Genomic DNA, 23239 nt, shown 5'->3' with positions numbered 1-23239 from the left:
TGTAAATGGTAGTTAAAACATGATATCTGAAAGTTTGTAAAGAATTGACTATGGGGGGTGATTTAATAACTTTATCTCAATGGGAAAGTACTATCAGATTTGGAATTAGTGTATCCAGCCTAGATGGACTCATATCTATCGTAGGAGCTTAAATGGAGATAGAAGGCATCATAGTTCGAAATTTTGGAGACTATAATGTGCTTGCTAAGAAGAATTTTAAACTATTGACAGTTTTTATTGATATTAAGAGTATTGGATCTAATGGAGTACTGTGATAAGTTTTGGGGTTTTACAAATAAAGCAAGTATAATATTATTAAGGAGACTAGACAACTTGATTGTGAGTGGCAAAAAAAAATTATCAAGGAAATTAGTCATATGAATGAAAATATTTGATATGGGCACTATGGAAGAAATATTAAGTGTTATTCAACCTTGGTTCTGTATATTCTAATATGACCACCTACTTCATTTTGAATATGATTTGAAGTGTGATTAGGTGTTTATGCCCACACATGTTTTCATATTTTTGGGTAAATTCCTAGTGGTGGATCGGGTGTACCGATTCTGTGATTGTCCTCTTGGTAGGCTGACATTCTTTGTTAGACTTATTCATTTCAATTATTGGATGATTTGCTATTGTTTGGGAAGTTGAAGTGTAGTAGTGATTCTACACACACAATCTTGTTTAAGAGTTCACAGAAGTGCTACCATGGATACCTACAGTTGTCTGATAGTCTTGTATTCATCTCATCATCGAGGTCACGTTTCGAATATGTGTGAGTGAATGAAGGAAGCATTGGGTAAAGATCTACCATAACTAAAGGTTGTCTACAATAATAGCTATCGATATGACATTTTGATAGTGTGGTTCGAGTATCTATTAGCTTGAGTGAATCGCTAGTTAAGTGGTTACTTGATCTTATTATTCTTTGGGTTAGATAAGCTTGATTCTCCCTTGATTTGTATTGATGTCTAAAGATAAGATTTTTATAGCTTAAGCTCATGAAAAGATTATGTTGTGAGAGGAAAATCTTGACAAGAGTTGTGATGGTTTGTTCATTATAAGTATGTGGTGGTTGGTTCAACTTTACTTTTGGTTGTATCCAGTAATGATTCAGAATTTTGTCGTGGTTATATAAAAAAAATCAATTAGATGATTGTGTTATGGTCAAGAGGTTTTCCGTTCAAATTGGGTTCATGAGTTAGTTTGAGGCTTGATAATCACTCTTAATTTATAGATATTCTAAAGTTTGATTCGAAAGTTCAGTTCCTAGTAGTAGATTTTGATGGAATAGTCTTAAAGAGGAGCTCATTTAGAGAGATAAATATCTTATACGTCATAACACAAGCTTTTGGAAACATGATTATTCTTCCTTCTCCTTCTTTATGTTCGAGGACGAATATAATTTTTAGTGGTGGATGATGTAACAACCCTCTTAGCCGTTTTACGAATTTTAACCATCTTTTTTATTTTAATTCTTTTGGTGGCTTGTATGAATAATTTATGGCCTATAAGAATAAGAGGCATTATTTTCAGATTTAATAAAAGATCATTTTGTTGCTATTAATAACGGAAGAAGAAAGAAAATAATAAAAAGGATTAATAAATAAACAAATCAATAAATAAAAGAAATAACTACCAAAAACCCTACCTGAAATTTGAGATAGCTGCTGATGAAAAAAAAAAGAACAAACGGAACACGATGAAGAAAGCAGTCGCACTACATCAGGTAAAATGAAAAAAAAAACTGAACCTAAATTCCAAACTTTCCTTTTATAAGAATTGGTAGTTGGGTGGAATAATAATTATTATTTTATGGTGTATTGATACTTGTAAGATAAAGAACTCTATATATACATCAAAGAAAAAGATTTAAGTTACTACTTATGAATTTAATTTAGTGAAATTATTACTTTATCAATTTTATTTCAAACTTTTGTTTGTCGCTATTGGTTTCATGGGTACTCAAAACGTACAGTAGCATGTGATTAGTATGGTAGGAAGAGATGAATTTGATTTCTACACCAACTATAATATTATTATTTTTTATTTTATAAACTAAGGGTTGTTATCAAAGTTAATAAATTGGCAATAATTTCCATTAGAGAATTGAATTAGTAGGCATGGTGAATTATAATTATGGGAATAGTAGGTCTGCAGAATACTCTTTGTAACTAGACGACCCTAGTTCATTTTTTATTATTATTATTATTGTTGCATTATAATTTAAGCATTCTTTATATTAAGATAGTAAATAGATATTTTTGATGGATTACATCACATAAAAATTATTAGAGCTAAGTTTTTTTGAATAATTAAGAGTTATTTCTAGGCTTAAAAATTCAGGAGCTTAATTATAGATCTGATTCAATTTTCATTTATCAAGGCTAAACATGCATTAATAAGAGTGTTGTTAGTTTTGAAATCTTATTATAAATATATGTACTTGAATAGATTGCATTAATTTGGAAGCTCAACGAAAAAGGGAAGGCTCAAACCCCGGAGTAAATTGTTGATTAATTGAGGCAAGTGGATTTCTAAACTCTTGTTAAGTGTATGGAATGTGTGTATTTCCTTGTGGTATATGTTTGTGAGTAACGGGGTTTGGTGATGGGTTGGCTTGTCCACCTTGATTAATTTTAATGATGAAAACAAAGGGTAATAAAAGGCAATGTAAATAATTGGTTGTGTGTGATGTGTTGATAATGGAGAATGGTTTGAAAGGCTTTTTGAATCATTATTGTTGTGAATTGTGAAATGTTATGAAAATGGTGATACCTTCTTATTTGTGTAAACATGTCATTTGCATTATTTTGAGACATGATGGTGAAAAGTGTTATGTGCATTGAGAAAGAATGAGAACTTAAAGAGGATGTACCATTTCGAGGTACGTAACGCTCGCCGCGATGGATACTATATTTCGAGGAACGTATCGCGCGCCGTGATGGTTACTATTATCGAGGGTCGTGTTGTGTGCCGCAACATATGCATGGACAGAGATGTCCCCCATGGGTCCCGGACTGAGAGACAACGGGTGTGTATCACTAGGTCATACATGCATCATTATACTTGACATTGCATTCCATTTCATTGTACATACTTATTATTAGTGAACTTGATATCGTGTTTTGTTGATCTTCTGATTACCTCTCTGTGGAACTTGTGATTGATCAATATTGAGCTTGTTATTGCGGATATGTGATTTGTTTAAGTGTTGTTGTTGAGGATATGTAATTTGTCTAAGTGTTGTTGTTGAGCTACGTGCTATGTAAACTATGAGCTATTAGGTTAGGTTGATTTAAATTGCAGGTTGTAGTTGTGGAGGTTAGGTTGGGGGTGGTAGGAGTACTCGTATTTCATCCCCTTTGCTTGTGTTTAGAGGTTTACTTGTTGAGTACCGTGTGGTTTGGTACTCACCCCTTGCTTCTACAAATTTTTGTAGGTTATGAGCCTAGATTTTTGTTGTACTTGTCATTCTCTTCTTTTCTGAGACTTCTTGGAGATTTGTGAGGTAGTTGTTTCCATCTCAGCAGACTTTCTTCTCCATAATTATGATCTTGTTCTATTCTAGAAACAAGTTCATTTGAGACTTGAGTTTTTCTTTTGAATCAATTGTAATACTTTAGAGGCTTGTACACGTGACTACTTGGTTTTGGGGGTATAATGTAAGTTGATAGTAAATTTTCCGCATTTTTATTGTAATGGTTGAGTTTTAGGCTGACTTGTCTTTATGGCATAAGACGAGTGCCATCACGTCCATTTTTGGGTCGTGACAAAAACATAAAGGCTTATTAATAAACAACTTGAAATATTCTAAGAAAAACAACAAAAATGAAAAATTTAAGAATTGTAATTTTACATATTAATAAATAATTTATTTTTGATAAAATCATGTGTATTTTAAAAATAATAAATTAACTTTACATTCTTATGTTCTATCATTTTTGTTAATAAAAATTGTGTCACCAGATTATGAAATTATATGCACATATTTCTTAAGTAGCATATCGATTTCTACTTTATGTTTTAAAATATTATAAGTCACAAACACAATAAACTAATATTATCAATAAAAAAATGAGATGAATTTATCTAAATAATTATTTTTGAAGAATGTTATCATTATATATAGTTAAATTATCTAAGAATCATATAGAGGTCTAAGGAGAATAAATTAGATGTTTTTTTTAAAAAAAAATTCAAGATTTCTATCTTCATGAACATAAACAAATAATATTAAGGAATAATACTCAATTACTCCCCTAGCCTATACCCAAAATCCCTATGACACACCTTATCTTTGATAAGGTCCTATTACCCCCTCCATCTTTTTTTTTGAAGTAATTTATTACCCTTGCGTGCCTACGTAGCAATAGTCGTGATTTCACCCATGTAGGACGCGTGAGTGCAGAGTGAGTGCAGATTTTGGCTAACAATGACCAATAAAAGTTAGCCACGTGTCAAAGCAATTTGAAAGAAAAATTCAAAAATTAATTTTATTGTTTCTCTCAAAAGCATCTTCTTCCTCTTTTCAAAAAATAATCCCATGTTCATGGTTCTTCATTTATGAAGAAGCTCCATCCATTATCATTCAAGTTAAATAGCTCCTTGATTTGAAAAGGTAAAGTAAAATTTAATATATTCGTTACATCTTTATATGTCGATTATTAATTCTTATTTTTTTTGACAATGTTTATAAAGTTAGGGTTATGACAAAATCCGAGTTGAATAAGTTGTGTATGGATGAGAACGATTCAATGTTACACTGCAACCAAAAATTAACTCCAAAAATCCAACAACGAAAATCAAATTTCAGTTGGAAATCTAATCTCTAACCTTTGAAATCGATCCCGTCCACACATGCAACACTTTCCCTCTTTCTACTTCATCTACTTTTTGGTAAAATTAATTTGGAAAAGAGTAAACGCCAGCTTTTCAAACTTGGGAAGTGTAAAGTAACTTTATCGAAAGCTGAAACAGTGGGTCCCGGCGCGTGTTCAACAAACAAATCGACCTTGCAGATTATTATTGCCACGTAGGCACGCAAGGGGTAATAAATTACTTTAAAAAAAGTTGGAGGGGGTAATAGGACCTCATCAAAGATAAGGTGTGTCGTAGGGATTTTGGGTATAGGCTAGGGGGGTAATTGAGTATTATCCCTAATATTAAATGTGTGATTCAACAAAGAAAGAGTTGTAATTATATTAGACATATCAAATTATTTTTCCTTGTAAACTCAAATTATGCAAGAATGTCTAACCATTTTCACTATAGATATATCTTCTATAATCGGTAAATCTGATTAAATAAGTTAAAAAATTATCTACCAAAAGAAGAAAAAAATAAAGAATAAGGAGAAAATTACATTTAAACACATATAGTCATTTTTGACAAAATATAAATAATTCAAAAGAAAATAATATAATAGAAACATTACTTCTTAAGGACCTAAAAAAATAAAGAATAATCACTATATAGCTCAAAATCCATTAATCTCCATCCTGAATGTTCTCATTTTATCCTATATACAAGAGTCAAGAAAAATAATAACAAATAAATTATTAGTCCTAAAATGAATCTCAAAGTTAACAAAATAAAATATTATATCTCATAAAGAATAAGAAAATATTACATTTAATCATAAATTCTCCTACATAATCATTTTGGACAAATAATCAATATATTTAACTCAAAATCCACTAATTTTCATCACTTCATGTTATCATTTCATCCTATATACAAGAGTCAAGAAAAATAATAACAAATACATTATTAGTAATAAAATAAATCTCAAAGATAACAAAACAAAATAATTTATCTAGAAGAAATAAAAATATGATGACATATTAGTCTTACTTGCTAATTAAAAGTAATATATGAAATAATATTTGAAAAAATAATGCACCTCAAAGCTTACAAATATAGTAACATTTCTTCCACTAATTCTCTACCAATGACGACTACAAAATTATGATATATGCATTTATTGTTAAGTTAGTTCATATAAAGTTGCAATCTATTTCAAACAAAATTCATAGAAAAATAATGGTAACATTGATACATTCTATAATCAAAATTGAAATTCATAACTTGTTATATTATAAAAACATTAAAAGTAACTTAAATTGTTATAATCTTAAAAACATTGAAAATAACATAAATTAATAATTATAAAAAATATTTAAAATAGCAAAAAATTTTATATTGTTAATAACAAATATTTCAATAAGAATCCAAAACGTGCATTTAACTTTTTTCATTTCCTATTTAGTGTACTTGGAATAAGATAATTGGTGATGTCCATAACTTGTTCTTTTTGCGTGCGAGGTCCACCATACTTGCTTGCAACTTTACCAGTAACTTCACTGTCACTTATTGCTCCCTCTTCATTCTTTACTTTTGCATAGTGCCAAAGTAAAGTTGCATTTCTCTGACGATGGTATGTTGCATCTACTTCAATATCAGACAAATCAAAAATACTATTACTGATATATTTAGCAAAAAGAGATATATATAGACCACAATCAAATTAAATTTTTTTTATATTAACTAAATATAAGAATTAGATATAATATAGAGATTCAATACTTGGAACTTTCTTCCTGTTGAGGAACATCTGTCTCATATTTGATTTCGAGAGGTTCTGATTGAGACTTGTTTTGATATTCAGAGATATTGTTTGCATACAAATAAAGTCGTTTGCCATAAAATCTTGTACTTGCCAGAAACAATAGTATCATTGTTGGAATTTTATCAACAGCTTCGTTCACTAATTTGTTGTGAACAACTCCTCCACTCATCGAATCATAAACATGTAGACATCTACGCTTGATACGGAATACAACAGAAACTAATGACATTTCTTAGAAACATTGACAGGGATAATGACTTCATCAACTCTGTCCCAAGTAATGTTAGCAAGTAGCTTAAATCCTCTAATGCAGTGACCAAACATCGTGATCGGGGGTATTTGATCTCATGTTATAATCTTACAGTCTCCACTGTTTCTCAATGTCATTAATCCACACCATAAACCAACAGTCAACAGTGCTGTACGAAAAAGGTGCTTAAAAAAATTAAACACATGCTTTTTTCAGACATTGTAATATAGTAATCAGTAAATGCATAGAGTATATGCACAACTTAGCCGTATATACATTTCATACATATTTATTGTAAATTCAAATTTATATCATTCATAATTCATGCATTAATAATACCTTAGTTGTCTTACCCCATCCTCCCAAGGTCTACCCGGTTGACTCATTATTTGGAACAAATCTTTTTTCTGCAATTTTGACAACGCCAAAGTCCATTTGAGGATAAAAGGTACTTTTCACCTTTGTATATGCTGATTTTCTGTGATATTGCAATAACTGTTGTATTAAATTTGATATTATTAAAAAAAGGATGATTTATATATATCCATACCCGTCACACCTTTTTGAATCGTCTTTCATAAGCCATTTGCTGAATTGGTCAAACATATCAGCTAGAACATCAAATCCATTGTGATTTGCGAATGGATGCTTTACTGTGAAAAAAAATGGAATTTTCTTTGAACTGCTTTCGACTTTCGACAGTCGAATATAAGGAGAAGATTCATATTTATCGGGATTCATGTGTCATGTTTGCACATCTGGTGTTGTGTTAGCGTTTAAAATTGAATCAAGTGCAATAATTTGTGTCATGGTAAAATCAGGATAATCATCCAAAGTAGGTGGTTTTGAAGTCGATGATCCAGGTAAGTTGGCATTGAAAAATTCAGCAGTTGACTTTTGACCTTCATCCATAAAAGAAAAAACTCGTTAGCTAAAAATAAATTTGTAAAAGAACGTAATTGTCATAAAATTTTATATAACATACCATCTGTGTTTGAAATGTGAATGATTCACCCATTAAAATCAAAGGTTGTTCAGTTGAAAGTTATCAGACTGTGCAATATTTGGAGTGTCATAATCCTAAATTAAACAGTTAAAAAAGTAAAAATAGATTCTTTATTATAAAGCTAATATATGAATTCATACAGTAATTATACAGTTTTTATACATAAATTTATACACATTGATACATACCCGTTGTTGTGCATCCGGAGTTGGTTAACCTCTTGACATTCTAATCTCTTCAGACTGTGCAACATTTGGAGTGACATCATCCTAAATTAAAAAATAGTTAAAACTGTAAAAATAGTTTCTTTATTATAAAATTAATATATGAATTAATATAACAATTATACAGTACATAACTTTACACAGTTTGATACATACCCGTTGTTGTGCATTTGATGTTGATTGACCTCTTGACAATCTAATCTCTTTGGACTGTGCAGCACTTGGAGTGGCATCATCCTAATTAATTTAAAAATAAATTAAAACTGTAAAAATATTATATTACTGTAAAAAAATAATAGATTAATTCATACAATAAGTATACACTTTTCATACATACACATTACAAACTTTATTACATACCCGTTGTTGACCTCTTGACAATCTAATTTCTTCAATTATCAGCTTAGTGAAATTATCAACATAATTCTTTATTTCAACCATGTGCTTGTCAACCTTTTATATATATGAAGAATACAATATTAGTATAATAAAAATAAAACATATAATAATTATAGAATCAAATTTAAATGTGATTTTAATTACATTAGCTTTGAGCTCTTTCAATTCCGCCTTAACATGTTCATAACATAGTAGTAAGTTTGATATGTAAAATTTAAAATCTTTGAAATTCTTTTATCGTAAATTTTCATTTGTACCTCTACAATTTCTATTTTCAACTCAACGTATTTTTCTTCAACTTCAATGCCCTGATTTACCCATGTTCCTTGCTCTTCAGAATCTTGGTGAGTGAGAGATTGATTTAAAATGGTCTCATCCATGACATTTAACTCTTCTTTAGTAAAAATCATATTTCTGAACTTATGCTATATAAAATAAAAATATCAGAATATACAATTATTTATAATTAATTTAAGTACATTCAATAAAAATCTACCTAATTGCCATGTGTTCTGAAGCATGTCAATTGTTGTCTTCCAGTTCAAGATACGCGGTGTGCGATCTGAAGATGGATAACAATTGTGTTGTAAAATGAATTACAACACACATAAAATCATACCTGCAATGCTATATGGAATTGACTAAACTTGAATGACGAAGATTTTTTTTGAATTTTTGACTACACGCTTTAAGTGTTAAATTAAAACACTCATTCACCCATGGAAATGTGACATACTGGTCAGACTCTACTAAATCAAAATATAACTTGGGAATGATTGTTTTTGAGGGTATGATGCAGTAAGGAATGATGAAATAAAGTACAGAATTTCGATTTTTAAACGGTCATCTTCTTTCCAAAAGTTTTCCAATTAAAACTTGTTGTAAAAATTTAACTTTGGGACTTTGTCCATATCTCCAAAATTTTCTTCAATTAATCTATTTGAAACAGATGGATCAGAAACAAAATAAAAAATTGGACCAGATTTTAGATCGGTTACAACGACAAACTCTTTTAAGCCAAAATGTAACTCTGTACCATTTACATTGACAATGAATATGTCATCCCTGTTACTTTCAGATTCAAGAAGAAACATATGGTGCAACAATTGACATTGGATTTTTATGTTATGTAAATCATAAAAATATCCAATTGGAGTTTTTTGTAAAAATTGATGGAACTCATCTTGACCGAGGAAGGTCAACAAATCAGCGAACACATTCATGTTGATACATGAAGATAAATGTTTTTGAACCTTCTTCTCCTATAAAATTTGTAAAACTGAATTATTACTTTTTATATACTATAAAACTATATACAAAAAATCATACAACTATATACCACAAATCATTCCATACATCATACAATAACTTCATACAATATTCAAACAAAAAAATACAATATTAATGCCATAGTTTCATACACAATTTATACACCTATAGGCTATAGTTCATACATAATTCATACAACTAAATGTCACAGTTCAATTTCAAATTGTCCAATTATATGCCACAATTCATACACAATTCATATACAATTCATATAATAATAAAATGCATATTTGATTTCAAAAAAAAATCTGTGACTTTTGAAAAAATAAAATAATACTCAATTGATATATAAATCATACAAAATTCATGTAGTACACTATTGACAAATAATAAAAAAAATTAAAAACACTAAAACAACACATTTGTAAATTTAATTTTGAAATAAATTTTTTACTATCCTTATTAACTTTTTATGTTTTTTTTCTTGATTCTCTGCATCTTTTTTTTTGAAACTTCATTGTTGAACAACCAATTTCAACACCTTTTGATTTTTTTAATTCTGTATTTTTTTACTACATCAACAAAGTCAGAATCGGATTCAGACGATGTTACAATTTCTTTTCCATTCCTCTTCTTGCCTGTTTTCTTTGCCTCTTTGATTTTTTTCCCCTATTGATTTCTGAGTTTGAGATTGTGACAATTTATACAACTACATGTCACAATTCATACATAATTCATATAATAATAAAATACATATTCGATTTCAAAAAAAAATCTGTGACTTTTGAAAAAATAAAATAATACTCAATTGATAAATAAATCATACAAAATTCATGTAGTACACTATTGACAAATAATATAAAACATAAAAACACTAAAACAACACACTGTAAATTCAATTTTGAAATAAACTTTTTACTAACCTTATCAACTTTTTTGTTTTACTTCTTCTTGAATCTCTGCATCTTTTTTTAAAGATTTCGTGGGTGAACGATCAATTTTAACACCTTTTGATTTTTTCAATTTCGTACTTTTTACTACATCAACAAAGTCAAAATCAGATTCTGACGATGTTATAATTTCTGTTCCTTTCCTCTTCTTGCCTCTTTCCTGTAACGACCTGTTTAGTCGTTTTGAGCAGCAGATTATATTTTTGGAAAAACAGGCTGAGGCGACGGACCCCACGACGGACAGTCATGGGCACGACGGACCGTCGCAGGGTCTCGTTTCAAAACACTTAGAAAATCTGAAATTGAGTACTGAAAATCGACTCTCTGAACTTCGTAACGATATGGCAGCACGGACCGTCACAGACTCTTTGGTGGAAATTGAGTCTCTGAATCTTGCGAGGACCTGCAGGACGGACTGTCGCAGGCACGACGGACTGTCGCAGGCACGACGGACTGTCGCAGGTTGCGTAATCCCAGTCTGGGTCGGATTTCTTATACGTTTTAAGGGACGTTTTTTACTATTCCTGCTTTAATTATAAAGTTAGTGGGTTAATGTTAATAAGTCTAATTACTTGGGGGTTAAAAGAGGTAACCTTAAGTTAATTAGTAGGTTATTATTGCCATCTTTTATTCTTAATTATATGCTAATTAGGGTAAAAGAAAGAGGGTTTTGAATAAAGAAAATAGAAAGAACAAGAGAAAGAGAGAGAAAGTCGAACGAGAAAGAGGAGGAACGAAGAGAAACAAAGCTTGAGAAATTGCTTGCTTGATCACTAATCTTCGGTGGAGGTAGGTTATGGTTTCTCTTACGATATTCGTAGTAAACTCTTAATAGCGAATGATATGTAGTGATAATATTGTAAACCCTGCTATGTGCTTAATTGTATGCTTGCATGAATGTAATTATATGATTGTGAAGAAATAAGCATGATGAAGTTATTGAATCCCAAATCTTGCAAAACCCTAATCTCTTTGTTAATGATGAGGCCTTGGTATTAAAGAAGGCGTGATGAACTAAAATAATGAGATTGATGATGCCTTGGTAAGAAAGAAGGCTTGATGAATTGATAGAAGGAGATTAGGGGATCGGGTGTCACGAACCGACACGTAGATTTAGGGGATCGGGTGTCACGGACTGACACATAGATTTAGGGGATCGGGTGTCACGAACCGACACGTAGATTTAGGGGATCGGGTGTCACGAACCGACACGTAGATTTAGGGGATCGGGTGTCATGAACCGACACGTAGATTTAGGAGATCGGAGTGTCACGTTCCGACACATAGTAGTAGAGGATCGGAGTGTCACGTACCGACACAAGAGGATTAATGACTATGAAGGAGCGGAGTGTCACGTACCGACACAAGAGAAATAAAGATAATGAATCTTGAAAGATGTTAATATACTTAATCTAATGAACATAATTCCCAAATAAGTATGGTATTGAGGCTTGAGTCCTCATGTGTGAACTGACGGTAATTGTTAATAATATAGTACTTGCTGTTGCTACATGTTGAGTATTATAGTTGATTTTATGATATTACTTGGTATATATTGATTTCTATTTTGAGTTGGCCGATGATATCTACTCAGTACTCGTGTTTTGTACTGACCCCTACTTTTATGTTTTCTTCTTGTTTATTTGTGGAGTGCAGCAAACGTGCCGTCATCTTCGACTCAACAGTAACTCTAGCCAATCTTCATTACTCCGGATATCAGGGTGAGCTAATGCTTCTAGCTTGGATTGGATCTTCCTCTTCATGTCTTGATGCCTTGAATTTCCGGCATGGACTAGCTTTTATGTATTTTTAGCTTCTTAGATACTCTTAGCTTTAGTAATTTGAGGATAGATGTTCTTGTGATGATGACTTCCACATTTTGGGAAATAATAGTTATTGAATTGGTTTTGAATAATAAGTTTAAGTCTTCCGCATTACTTTATGGTTATATTACATTGAAATGTTAAGGTTTATATTGGTTGGTTCGCTCACATAGGAGGGTAAGTCTGGGTGCCAGTCGCGGCTCGGTTTTGGGTCGTGACAAACTTGGTTTCAGAGCATTAGGTTCGTTGGTCTCATCACACAAGAACGAGTCTAGTAGAGTCTTAAGGAACGGTAGGGGGACGGCTTTACTTTTCTTTGAGAGGCTATAAGACTTTAGGAAAATTCCATTCTTTCTTTCTTTCTTTCGTGCTATTACTTGGGTCCAATTGGTATCTAGGTGATACAAATTGGTATCTGACCATCTTCACTCTATTTCGTAGATGGTTAGAACTAGAGCAACGACTGTGCCAACATCAATATCGGCAAGACAAGAAGCGTCTGAGCCAGCCACTGGGGCTGTATCTCGAGGAAAAGTAGCGGCAAGAGGCCGTGGTAGAGGTCGTGGGAGGACGTCCTCTAGAGGAAGAGGACGAGCACCTAGCCCATCTGATACTAGGGCAGTGACTCCTCCACCGACTGAGGAAGTGGTAAGAGAGGGTGAGGAAGGGGAGAATGAACAAGTGCAAAATGAGTAATTGCCACCCCAACCTACCCCAGAGATGATCAATTAGGTTCTCGCTTATCTTAGTGGGTTGTCTGATCAGGGTCAGGCCCTTCCAGTGTTTTCTGCACCAACACCTCCGATTTCAGAAGTACAACATGCAGCCACTATGGCTCCTCGTATGGATTCCTCATTGGACATAGGCACGTTTCCACGTCTGACTACTGGGCCTATAATGACAAATGATCAGCATGAACTTTTCAGTAAGTTCTTGAAATTGAAACCTCCAGTCTTCAAGGGTGCTGAATCTGAGGATGCTTACGATTTTCTGGTTGACTGCCATGAGCTACTACACAAGATGGGTATAGTAGAATAATTTGGTGTTGAGTTCGTGAGTTATCAGTTTCAAGGGAATGCCAAAATGTGGTGGCGGTAACATGTTGAGTGTCAACCAACAAAGTCACCACCTATGACTTGGGCCTCATTCTCTAACTTGTTTATGGAGAAGTATATCCCCCGGACTTTGAGGTATAGGAAAAGAGATGAGTTCTTGAGCCTAGAGAAAGGTAGGATGTCGGTTACTGCTTATGAGGCGAAGTTTCGTGCACTATCCAGATATGCCACCCAACTTTGTTTCAGTCCATAAGAGAGGATTCGTCGTTTTGTGAAGGGGTTGAGGTCAGAGTTGCGGATTTCAGCCTTACAGGTAGCGGCTACGGCAAAATCCTTCCAAGAAGTGGTAGATTTTGTGATAGAGGTAGAGGTAGTGAAGCCAGATGACTTCACCATGGCAACTACATCAAAAAGGTTTCGAAAGGGAGGTGAGTTTAATGGTTCTTACTCCAGAGGACGGGGTTCAGGAGGTTACTCAGTCTGACCAATTCAGTCTTCACTATAGACCGTAGTTGGGGGTCCACCTCAGACCGGTCAACACTTCTCTGAGAGACCCATGCTTGAATCCAGAGAGTGTTATGGATGTGGAAAGACTGGACATATTAGGAGGAATTGTCCAAAACAGAGTTATAGACCCCCAATGGCTAGAGGTAGAGGTGGTCATGGTAGAGGCCATCATTCTGGAGGACGTGGTGGTCGAGGTAATGGTGGTCACCAAAATGGTCGAGGTGATGGGCAAACTGGAGACACTACATCACAACATGGTAGGGGCAATGGACAGACAAACAATAGGGCCCATAGTTATGCTTTCCCTGGGCGGTCTGAAGCGGAGGCATCTGATGCTGTCATCACAGGTAATCTTCTGGTTTGTGATTGCATGGCTTCTGTATTGTTTGATCCTGGATCCACATTTTCTTATGTATCTTCCTCATTTGCTAATGGTCTAAATTTACATTGTGAATTACTTGATATGCCTATTCGTGTTTCTACTCCGGTGGGTGAGTCTGTGGTAGTTGAAAAGGTATATAGGTCTTGTTTGGTGAACTTTGTGGGGAGCAACACTTATGTAGATTTGGTTATCTTAGAAATGGATGATTTTGATGTAATTCTGGGTATGACTTGGCTTTCTCCGCAATTTGCGATCTTGGATTGTAATGCTAAAACGGTGACGTTAGCCAAGCCTGAGACAGATCCGTTATTGTGGGAGGGTGACTACACTTCCAATCCGGTACGTATCATCTCCTTTCTTCGTGCTAAGAAAATGGTTAGTAAAGGGTGTTTAGCTTTCTTGGCACATCTCAAGGATGACACTACCCAAGTACCTTCGATTGAGTCGGTTTCGGTGGTCCGCGAGTTTCAGGATGTGTTCCCTGCAGATCTTCCTGGTATGCCACCAGATAGGGATATTGACTTCTGTATTGATCTTGAACAGGGTACTCGCCTTATTTCTATACCCCCTTATAGAATGGCTCCCGCGGAGTTAAGAGAGTTAAAAGCCCAACTTCAAGAGTTGTTGAGCAAAGGCTTCATTAGACCAAGTGCATCCCCTTGGGGTGCTCCAGTGTTATTTGTGAAGAAGAAGGATGGGATTTTTCGGATGTGCGTAGACTACCGGCAGTTGAACAAGGTAACCATAAAGAACAAGTATCCTCTTCCTCGCATTGATGACTTGTTCGATCAGTTACAAGGTGCTTGTGTCTTCTCTAAGATTGACTTGAGATCCGGTTATCATCAATTGAAAATACGGGCAACGGATGTGCCAAAGACCGCTTTTAGAACCAGGTATGGGCATTACGAATTTGTAGTGATGTCTTTTGGTCTTACGAATGCCCCTGCTGTGTTCATGAGTTTGATGAACGGGATTTTTAAGCCATATTTGGATCTCTTTGTGATCGTATTTATTGATGACATACTGATATACTCTAAAAGTACGGAGGAACATGAGGATCATTTGAGAATGGTATTGGAAATGTTGAGGGAGAAAAAGATTTATGCCAAGTTCTCTAAGTGTGAGTTTTGGCTAGATGCAGTGTCCTTCGTGGGGCACGTGATTACTAAGGATGGAGTGATGGTGGATCCTTCTAAGATTGAGACAGTGAAGAATTGGGTAAGACCTACTAATGTGTCAGAAATAAGGAGCTTTGTTGGGTTAGCTAGTTACTACCGCCGATTCGTCAAGGGATTCTCTTCTATTGCTTCCCAACTGACGAACTTGACTAAGCAAAATGTTCCATTTGTATGGTCGGATGAGTGTGAGGAAAGCTTTCAGAAGCTCAAGACTCTGTTGACTACTGCACCAATTCTCACCTTGCCAGTGGAAGGTAAGAATTTCATTGTCTATTGTGATGCATCCTATTCGGGTTTGGGTGCAGTGCTAATGCAAGAGAAGAATGTGATTCCTTAAGTTTCACGACAATTAAAAGTGCATGAACGTAACTATCCAACTCATGATTTGGAATTGGCTGCGGTAGTGTTTGCATTAAAGCAATGGAGACACTATTTATATGGGGTTAAGTGTGAGGTCTATACGGATCATCGTAGCCTACAGTATGTCTTTACTCAAAAAGATTTGAATTTGAGACAGAGGAGATGGATGGAACTACTGAAGGACTACGATATCACTATCTTGTATCATCCGGGAAAGGCTAATGTTGTGGCAGACGCCTTAAGTAGAAAGGCGGGGAGCATGGGAAGTCTAGCTCACTTGCAGGTTTCTAGACGTCCATTGGCTAGAGAGGTTCAGACTCTGGCTAACGACCTTATGAGATTAGAAGTAAATGAGAAGGGAGGATTGTTGGCTTGTGTGGAGGCAAGATCTTCCTTTCTTGACAAGATTAAGGGAAGACAGTTTGATGATGAGAAACTGCGCAGAATCCAAGATAAGGTATTGCGAGAAGAGGCTAAGGAAGCACAAATCGATGAGGAAGGTGTTTTGAGGATCAAGGGAAGGGTAGGTGTACCCCGCGTCGATGATTTAATCAACACTATTCTGACAGAGGCTCATAGTTCAAGGTATTCAATACATCCGGGTGCAACCAAGATGTACCGTGACCTAAAGCAACACTTTTGGTGGAGTTGAATGAAGCGTGATATTGTGGATTTTATTGCCAAATGTCCAAACTGTCAACAAGTAAAGTATGATCACCAAAGGCCCGGAGGAACACTTCAGAGAATGCCCATTCCTGAATGGAAGTGGGAAAGGATTGTAATGGATTTCGTGGTTGGTCTTCCAAAGACATTGGGAAAATTTTATTCTATTTGGGTAATTGTTGATAGGTTAACTAAGTCTGCTCACTTCATTCCGGTCAAGGTGACTTACAATGCAGAGAAGTTAGCCAAACTTTACATCTCGGAAGTGGTGCGATTGCATGGGGTTCCACTCTCCATTATATCAGATAAAGGTACGCAGTTTACTTCTAAGTTTTGGAAACCATTGCATGCGGAATTAGGTACTAGGTTGGACCTTAGTACTGCGTTCCATCCTCAGATCGATGGTCAGTCTGAGCAAACGATTCAAGTGTTTGAGGATATGCTTCCTGCATGTGTGATAGAATTTGGTGGTTAGTGGGATAGCTTCTTACCCTTAGCAGAGTTCTCCTACAACAATAGCTATCACTCAAGCATTGATATGGCCCCATTTGAGGCACTATATGGGAGAAAATGTAGGTCTCCAATTGGGTGATTTGATGCATTTGAAGTTAGACCTTTGGGCACTGAACTTCTGAGGGAATCGTTAGATAAAGTAAAAATCTATTCAAGAAAAGCTTCTAGCGGCGCAAAGTAGACAGAAGGAGTACGCAGACCGGAAGATTAGAGACTTGGAGTTTATGGAGGGTGAACAAGTCTTGTTGAAGGTTTCGCCAATGAAAGGGGTGATGCGGTTTGGTAAGAGAGGTAAACTCAGCCCAAGATATATTGGTCCATTTGAAGTACTTAAGCGAGTAGGGGCGGTGGCTTATGAGTTAGCCTTGCCTCCAGGGCTGTCCGGAGTGCATCCGGTATTCCATGTGTCGATGTTGAAAAGATATCATGGGGATGGAAGCTACATTATCCGTTGGGATTTAGTTTTGCTTGACGAGAATTTGTCTTATGAGGAGGAACCTGTTGCCATTCTAGATAGAGAAATTCGCAAGTTGAGATCAAGGGAGATTGCATCCGTCAAAGTTCAATGGAAGAATCGACCCGTTGAAGAAGCCACTTGGGAGAAGGAGGCAGATATACGAGAAAGATACCCACATCTGTTTACAGATTCAGGTACTCCTTTTCGCCCTTGTTTTCCTTCTTGTGATTGTTCGGGGATGAACGATGGGTAAATTGGTATCTATTGTAATGACCTGTTTAGTCATTTTGAGCAGCAGATTTTATTTCTGGAAAAACAGGCTGAGGCGACGGACCCCACGACGGACAGTCATGGGCACGACGGACCGTCGCAGGGTCTCGTTTCAAAACACTTAGAAAATCTGAAATTGGGTACTGAAAATCGACTCTCTGAACATCGTAACGAAATGGCAGGACGGACCGTCACAGACTCTTTGGTGGAAATTGAGTCTGTGAATCTTGCGACGACCTGCAGGACGGGCCGTCGCAGGCACGACGGGCCGTCGCAGGTTGCGTAATCCCAGTCTGGGTCGGATTTCTTATACGTTTTAAGGGACGTTTTTGACTATTCCTGCTTTAGTAATAAAGTTAGTGGGTTAATGTTAATAAGTCTAATTACTTGGGGGTTAAAAGAGGTAACCTTAAGTTAATTAGTGGGTTATTATTGCCATCTTTTATTCTTAATTATATGCTAATTAGGGTAAGAGAAAGAGGGTTTTGAATAAAGAAAATAGAAAGAACAAGAGAAAGCGAGAGAAAGTCGAACAAGAAAGAGGAGAAACGAAGAGAAACAAAGCTTGGGAAATTGCTTGCTTGATCACTAATCTTCGGTGGAGGTAGGTTATGGTTTCTCTTACGATATTTGTAGTAAACTCTTAATAGCGAATGATATGTATTGATAATATTGTAAACCCTGCTATGTGCTTAATTGTATGCTTGCATGATGTGATTATATGATTGTGAAGAAATAAGCATGATGAAGTTATTGAATCCCAAATCTTGCAAAACCCTAATCTCTTTGTTAATGATGAGGCCTTGGTATAAAAGAAGGCGTGATGAACTAAAATAATGAGATTGATGAAGCCTTGGTAAGAAAGAAGGCTTGATGAATTGATAGAAGGAGATTAGGGGATCGAGTGTCACGAACCGACACGTAGATTTAGCGGATCGGGTGTCATGGACCGACACGTAGATTTAGGGGATCGGGTGTCACGAGCCGACATGTAGATTTAGGGGATCGAAGTGTCACGTTCTGACACATAGTAGTAGGGGATCGGAGTGTCACGTACCGACACAAGAGGATTAATGTTTATGAGGGAGCGGAGTGTCACGTACCGACACAAGAGAAATAAAGATAATGAATCTTGAAAGATGTTAATATACTCAATCTAATGAACATAATTCCCAAATGAGTATGGTATTGAGGCTTGAGTCCTCATGTGTGAACTGACGGTAATTGTTAATGATATAGTACTTGCTGTTGCTACACATTGAGTATTATAGTTGATTTTATGATATTACTTGGTATATATTGCTTTCTATTTTGAGTTGGCCGATGATATCTACTCAGTACCCGTGTTTTGTACTGACCCCTACTTTTATGTTTTCTTCTTGTTTATTTGTGGAGTGCAGCAAACGTGCCGTCATCTTCGACTCAACAGTAACTCTAGCCAGTCTTCATTACTCCGGATATCAGGGTGAGCTAATGCTTCTAGCTTGGACTGGATCTTCCTCTTCATGTCTTGATGCCTTGAAGTTCCGGCATGGACTAGCTTTTATGTATTTTTAGCTTCTTAGATACTCTTAGCTTTAGTAATTTGAGGATAGATGTTCTTGTGATGATAACTTCCAGATTTTGGGAAATAATAGTTATTGAATTGGTTTTGATTAATAAGTTTAAGTCTTCCGCATTACTTTATGTTGATATTACATTGAAATGTTAAGGTTTAGATTGGTTGGTTCGCTCACATAGGAGGGTAAGTGTGGGTGCCAGTCGCGGCTCGGTTTTTGGTCGTGACATTTCCTTTGCCACTTTGATTTTTTCTCCTTCGATTTCTGAGTTTGAGATTGTGACAATATATTGAATGAAGGAGCATGAAAGTCGTCTTCCTCATCGATCAATTTTTTTAATTTTCTTGGATTCTCACTACCTTTCTTCGACATTGTCTATAAAATTAATGGAGAACGGATCTGAGGTTTTAGTTTGTCTTTTAGGATGAAATGATATGAGAGATTTTGGGAAAGATGCGGATTTGAGAAAGATGACAAAGTGGCTGCGTTTTTTTTGAAGTGATGTTTGATGCGCGATTTTTGAGAAATATGTAAGATTTTTACGCCTGGGGAGAGGATGAGTGTATTGGGGGAAGATAAAAGATTATTGGTTGATATGAGGGTGGGTAGTTATTGGCTAATCATATAATATTAAATTAATTAAAATCAAATCCCTAATTTTTAGATTTTGTTTTTTAAAAGTTAACTATATATAATGAAGTTTAATTAATATTTAATAAATAATAATTTATTATTTCTATTAAAAATATTAAAAAGTAATTGACTAATATTTAATAATTTATTATTTATATTAAAAAGTTTAAAAGGTAATTGATTAATCAGTAATAATTTAAAATATTTTGTTGATAAAAGGTAAGTGAATAAATGAAACTAATTATTTAAACATAATAATTATTAGTTAAATAATAAAATAATTTTTTTATTAATATATTATTAATTAATGGGATAATACCCAATTACCCCCCTAGCCTATACCCAAAGTCCCTACGACACACCTTATCTTTGATGAGGTCCTATTACCCCCTCCATCTTTTTTTTAAAGTAATTTATTACCCCTTGTTGAACACGTGTCGGGACCCACTTTTTCAGTTTTCGATAAAGTGACTTTAATGAAATATACTCCTCCTCTCTCACGTCTCACCCCACTCCCTATGCCCCATAATTAATAAATCTATATGAATAAAGATAATGAGTTTTGTTTCAAATTGTTAATATTGATCTTTTATTATTTTATCATTTGACTTAATATAATTATCAAGTTCAGAATTAATAATCGACATAAAATAAGAATTAATAATCGACATAAAAAGATGTAAAGAATATATTAAATTTTACTTTACCTTTTCAAATCAAGGAGCTTGAATGATAATGGATGGAGCTTCTTCAAAAATGAAGAACCATAAACATGGGGTTATTTTTTGAAAAGAGGAAGAAGATGCTTTGAGAGAAACAATAAAATTTATTTTTGAATTTTTTTTCAAATTGCTTTGACACGTGGCTCATTTTTATTGGCCATTGTTAGCCAAAAGCTGCACTCACTTCGCACTCACGCGCCCTAGATGGGTGAAATCACGATTTTTGCCACGTAGACACGCAAGGGGTAATATATTACTTTAAAAAAAATTGGAGGGGTAATAGGACCTCATCAAAGATAAGGTGTGTCGTAGGGATTTTGGGTATAGGCTATGGGGGTAATTGAGTATTATCCCTTAATTAATATCTATAAGATAATAATATGCTATAAATAGTTTTTTTTAAATATACATTTTTTAATTAATATATTATTAATTGATGTGCTATAAGATGATACTAATATGCTATAAATAGTTTATTTTTAAAGAGTATGATTACAATTTGATATTTATCCTCTTAAATGTGTGTAAATGTTAATTTTACACTTCATAACTACAATTTGCTATTTCACCTCCATAGCAAATTACTATGGAGCATCTGATTTGTATAAATCATAGGCATCTGATTTATATAAAATAGCACTGATAATAATAATACACCTATTATATATATATATATATATATATATATATATATATATATATATATATATATATATATATATATATATATATATATATATATATATATAAACACGAACTTTCTGGTCTAATATATAAAAAATTATATATAAACATAAAAATGATGCATTATAGCATATTATTAATTCAAAATAAATGTTATAGCTACAGTTTATTTAATTCCAATTCGCAATAACTTTTTGTCATTTGTCTCTCTCCCTCGAATCTTGCTTGCCACTCTTTGGCTCGCCTCTCTCACTTATACACTTATAATTATACAAATACAAATCTTTTCCTGTCCAGCTCTCCTTTGTCTTTTTCTCTTTCTCGCTTTAAACAAACACAAATGTATAAAAAAAAAACAATGTACAATTTGTGTTTATATAATGCGAGAGAGAGATTTGATATACAAAAATAAATGTTTTAATTCGATTCAATTGTATACAAATTCAAAATTTGTGTAGACATACAAACACGATACATATATATAATAGTTACATATATACAATGATTAACTGATATTTGTTAGGTGTATTTATATATATATATATATATATATATATATATCAATTAGACCAGAAAGTTGGTGTTTATATATATCAATTACTCCAGAAAATAAACTATGTAACATACAAATATATGAACCAAAAACTAACACGTTACTTGGTGTTTATACATATCATAATATATACAATTACAACAGATCACCTACACCGTCTAAAATTCTAATAGATGAACCAAACAAATGACACATTAGTTGGTATTTATATACTTCATTTACACAACAAAATGCATTATCAATTACATCAAATCACATACACTATTTAATATACCAACAGATGAACCAAAAAACTAACATGTTAGTTGGTGTTTATACAAGTTAATTATACCAGAAAATATACTATCTAATGTACAATAGATGAACCAAAAAAGGACATGTTATTTGATGTTTGTATACATCATAAAAGGTACAAATACACCCGATCATAAACAAAAAAAATACTAATAACGAAATTTGGCATTGATTAACAATCGATATAACAACTAATCATCATCTACCAATAAAATATTCACAAAATTTTGGCATTTATACACGAATTAAAATACATATAAATTTTACCAATGCATCAACAAAAATAAAATCACGAATTTGATTTTATAATCAAGTAAATACATCACAATTACACCACAACAAATACAAATTATGAGAATTTCGTGTTTAATAACAAAGTAAATTACAATACCAATACACTATCATATCCGATCCGAATTTGGGAATAAATCCCGAAAATTGGTGTTTTTTAACAAAAAAAATACACCATCATATAAAATACACCATCATATATAATATTTATATGGATTAGAATTTTAAACTAAAATTTAATCGTGCTTTACCACACATATAATGTGTATTCATACCACGATTTTCATTTTTTTTTCTTTTTCAAAATATTATTTTCTATGATTTTAAAAAATACACCATTAATATGTTGGTGATAATAAAAACTATTCTTATATCGTAACTATCAATGTACTATATTTTTATACTCATGCTTTTTATACCATCACAGTTACACCACAACAAATAGAAACAAACTATTACCAATTTGGTGTTTAATAAAAATGTAATTGTAACACCTCAAAAAAATTTTGAACTAAGACTCGAATCATTTTTTGTAGTGAGTGTGACTTTTATCAAGGAAATTA

This window comes from Solanum lycopersicum, chromosome 12 (assembly GCF_036512215.1).
Source record: "Solanum lycopersicum chromosome 12, SLM_r2.1".
In the NCBI taxonomy this organism is placed as follows: Eukaryota; Viridiplantae; Streptophyta; class Magnoliopsida; order Solanales; family Solanaceae; genus Solanum; species Solanum lycopersicum.
Note: the sequence above shows the minus strand (reverse complement) of the source record.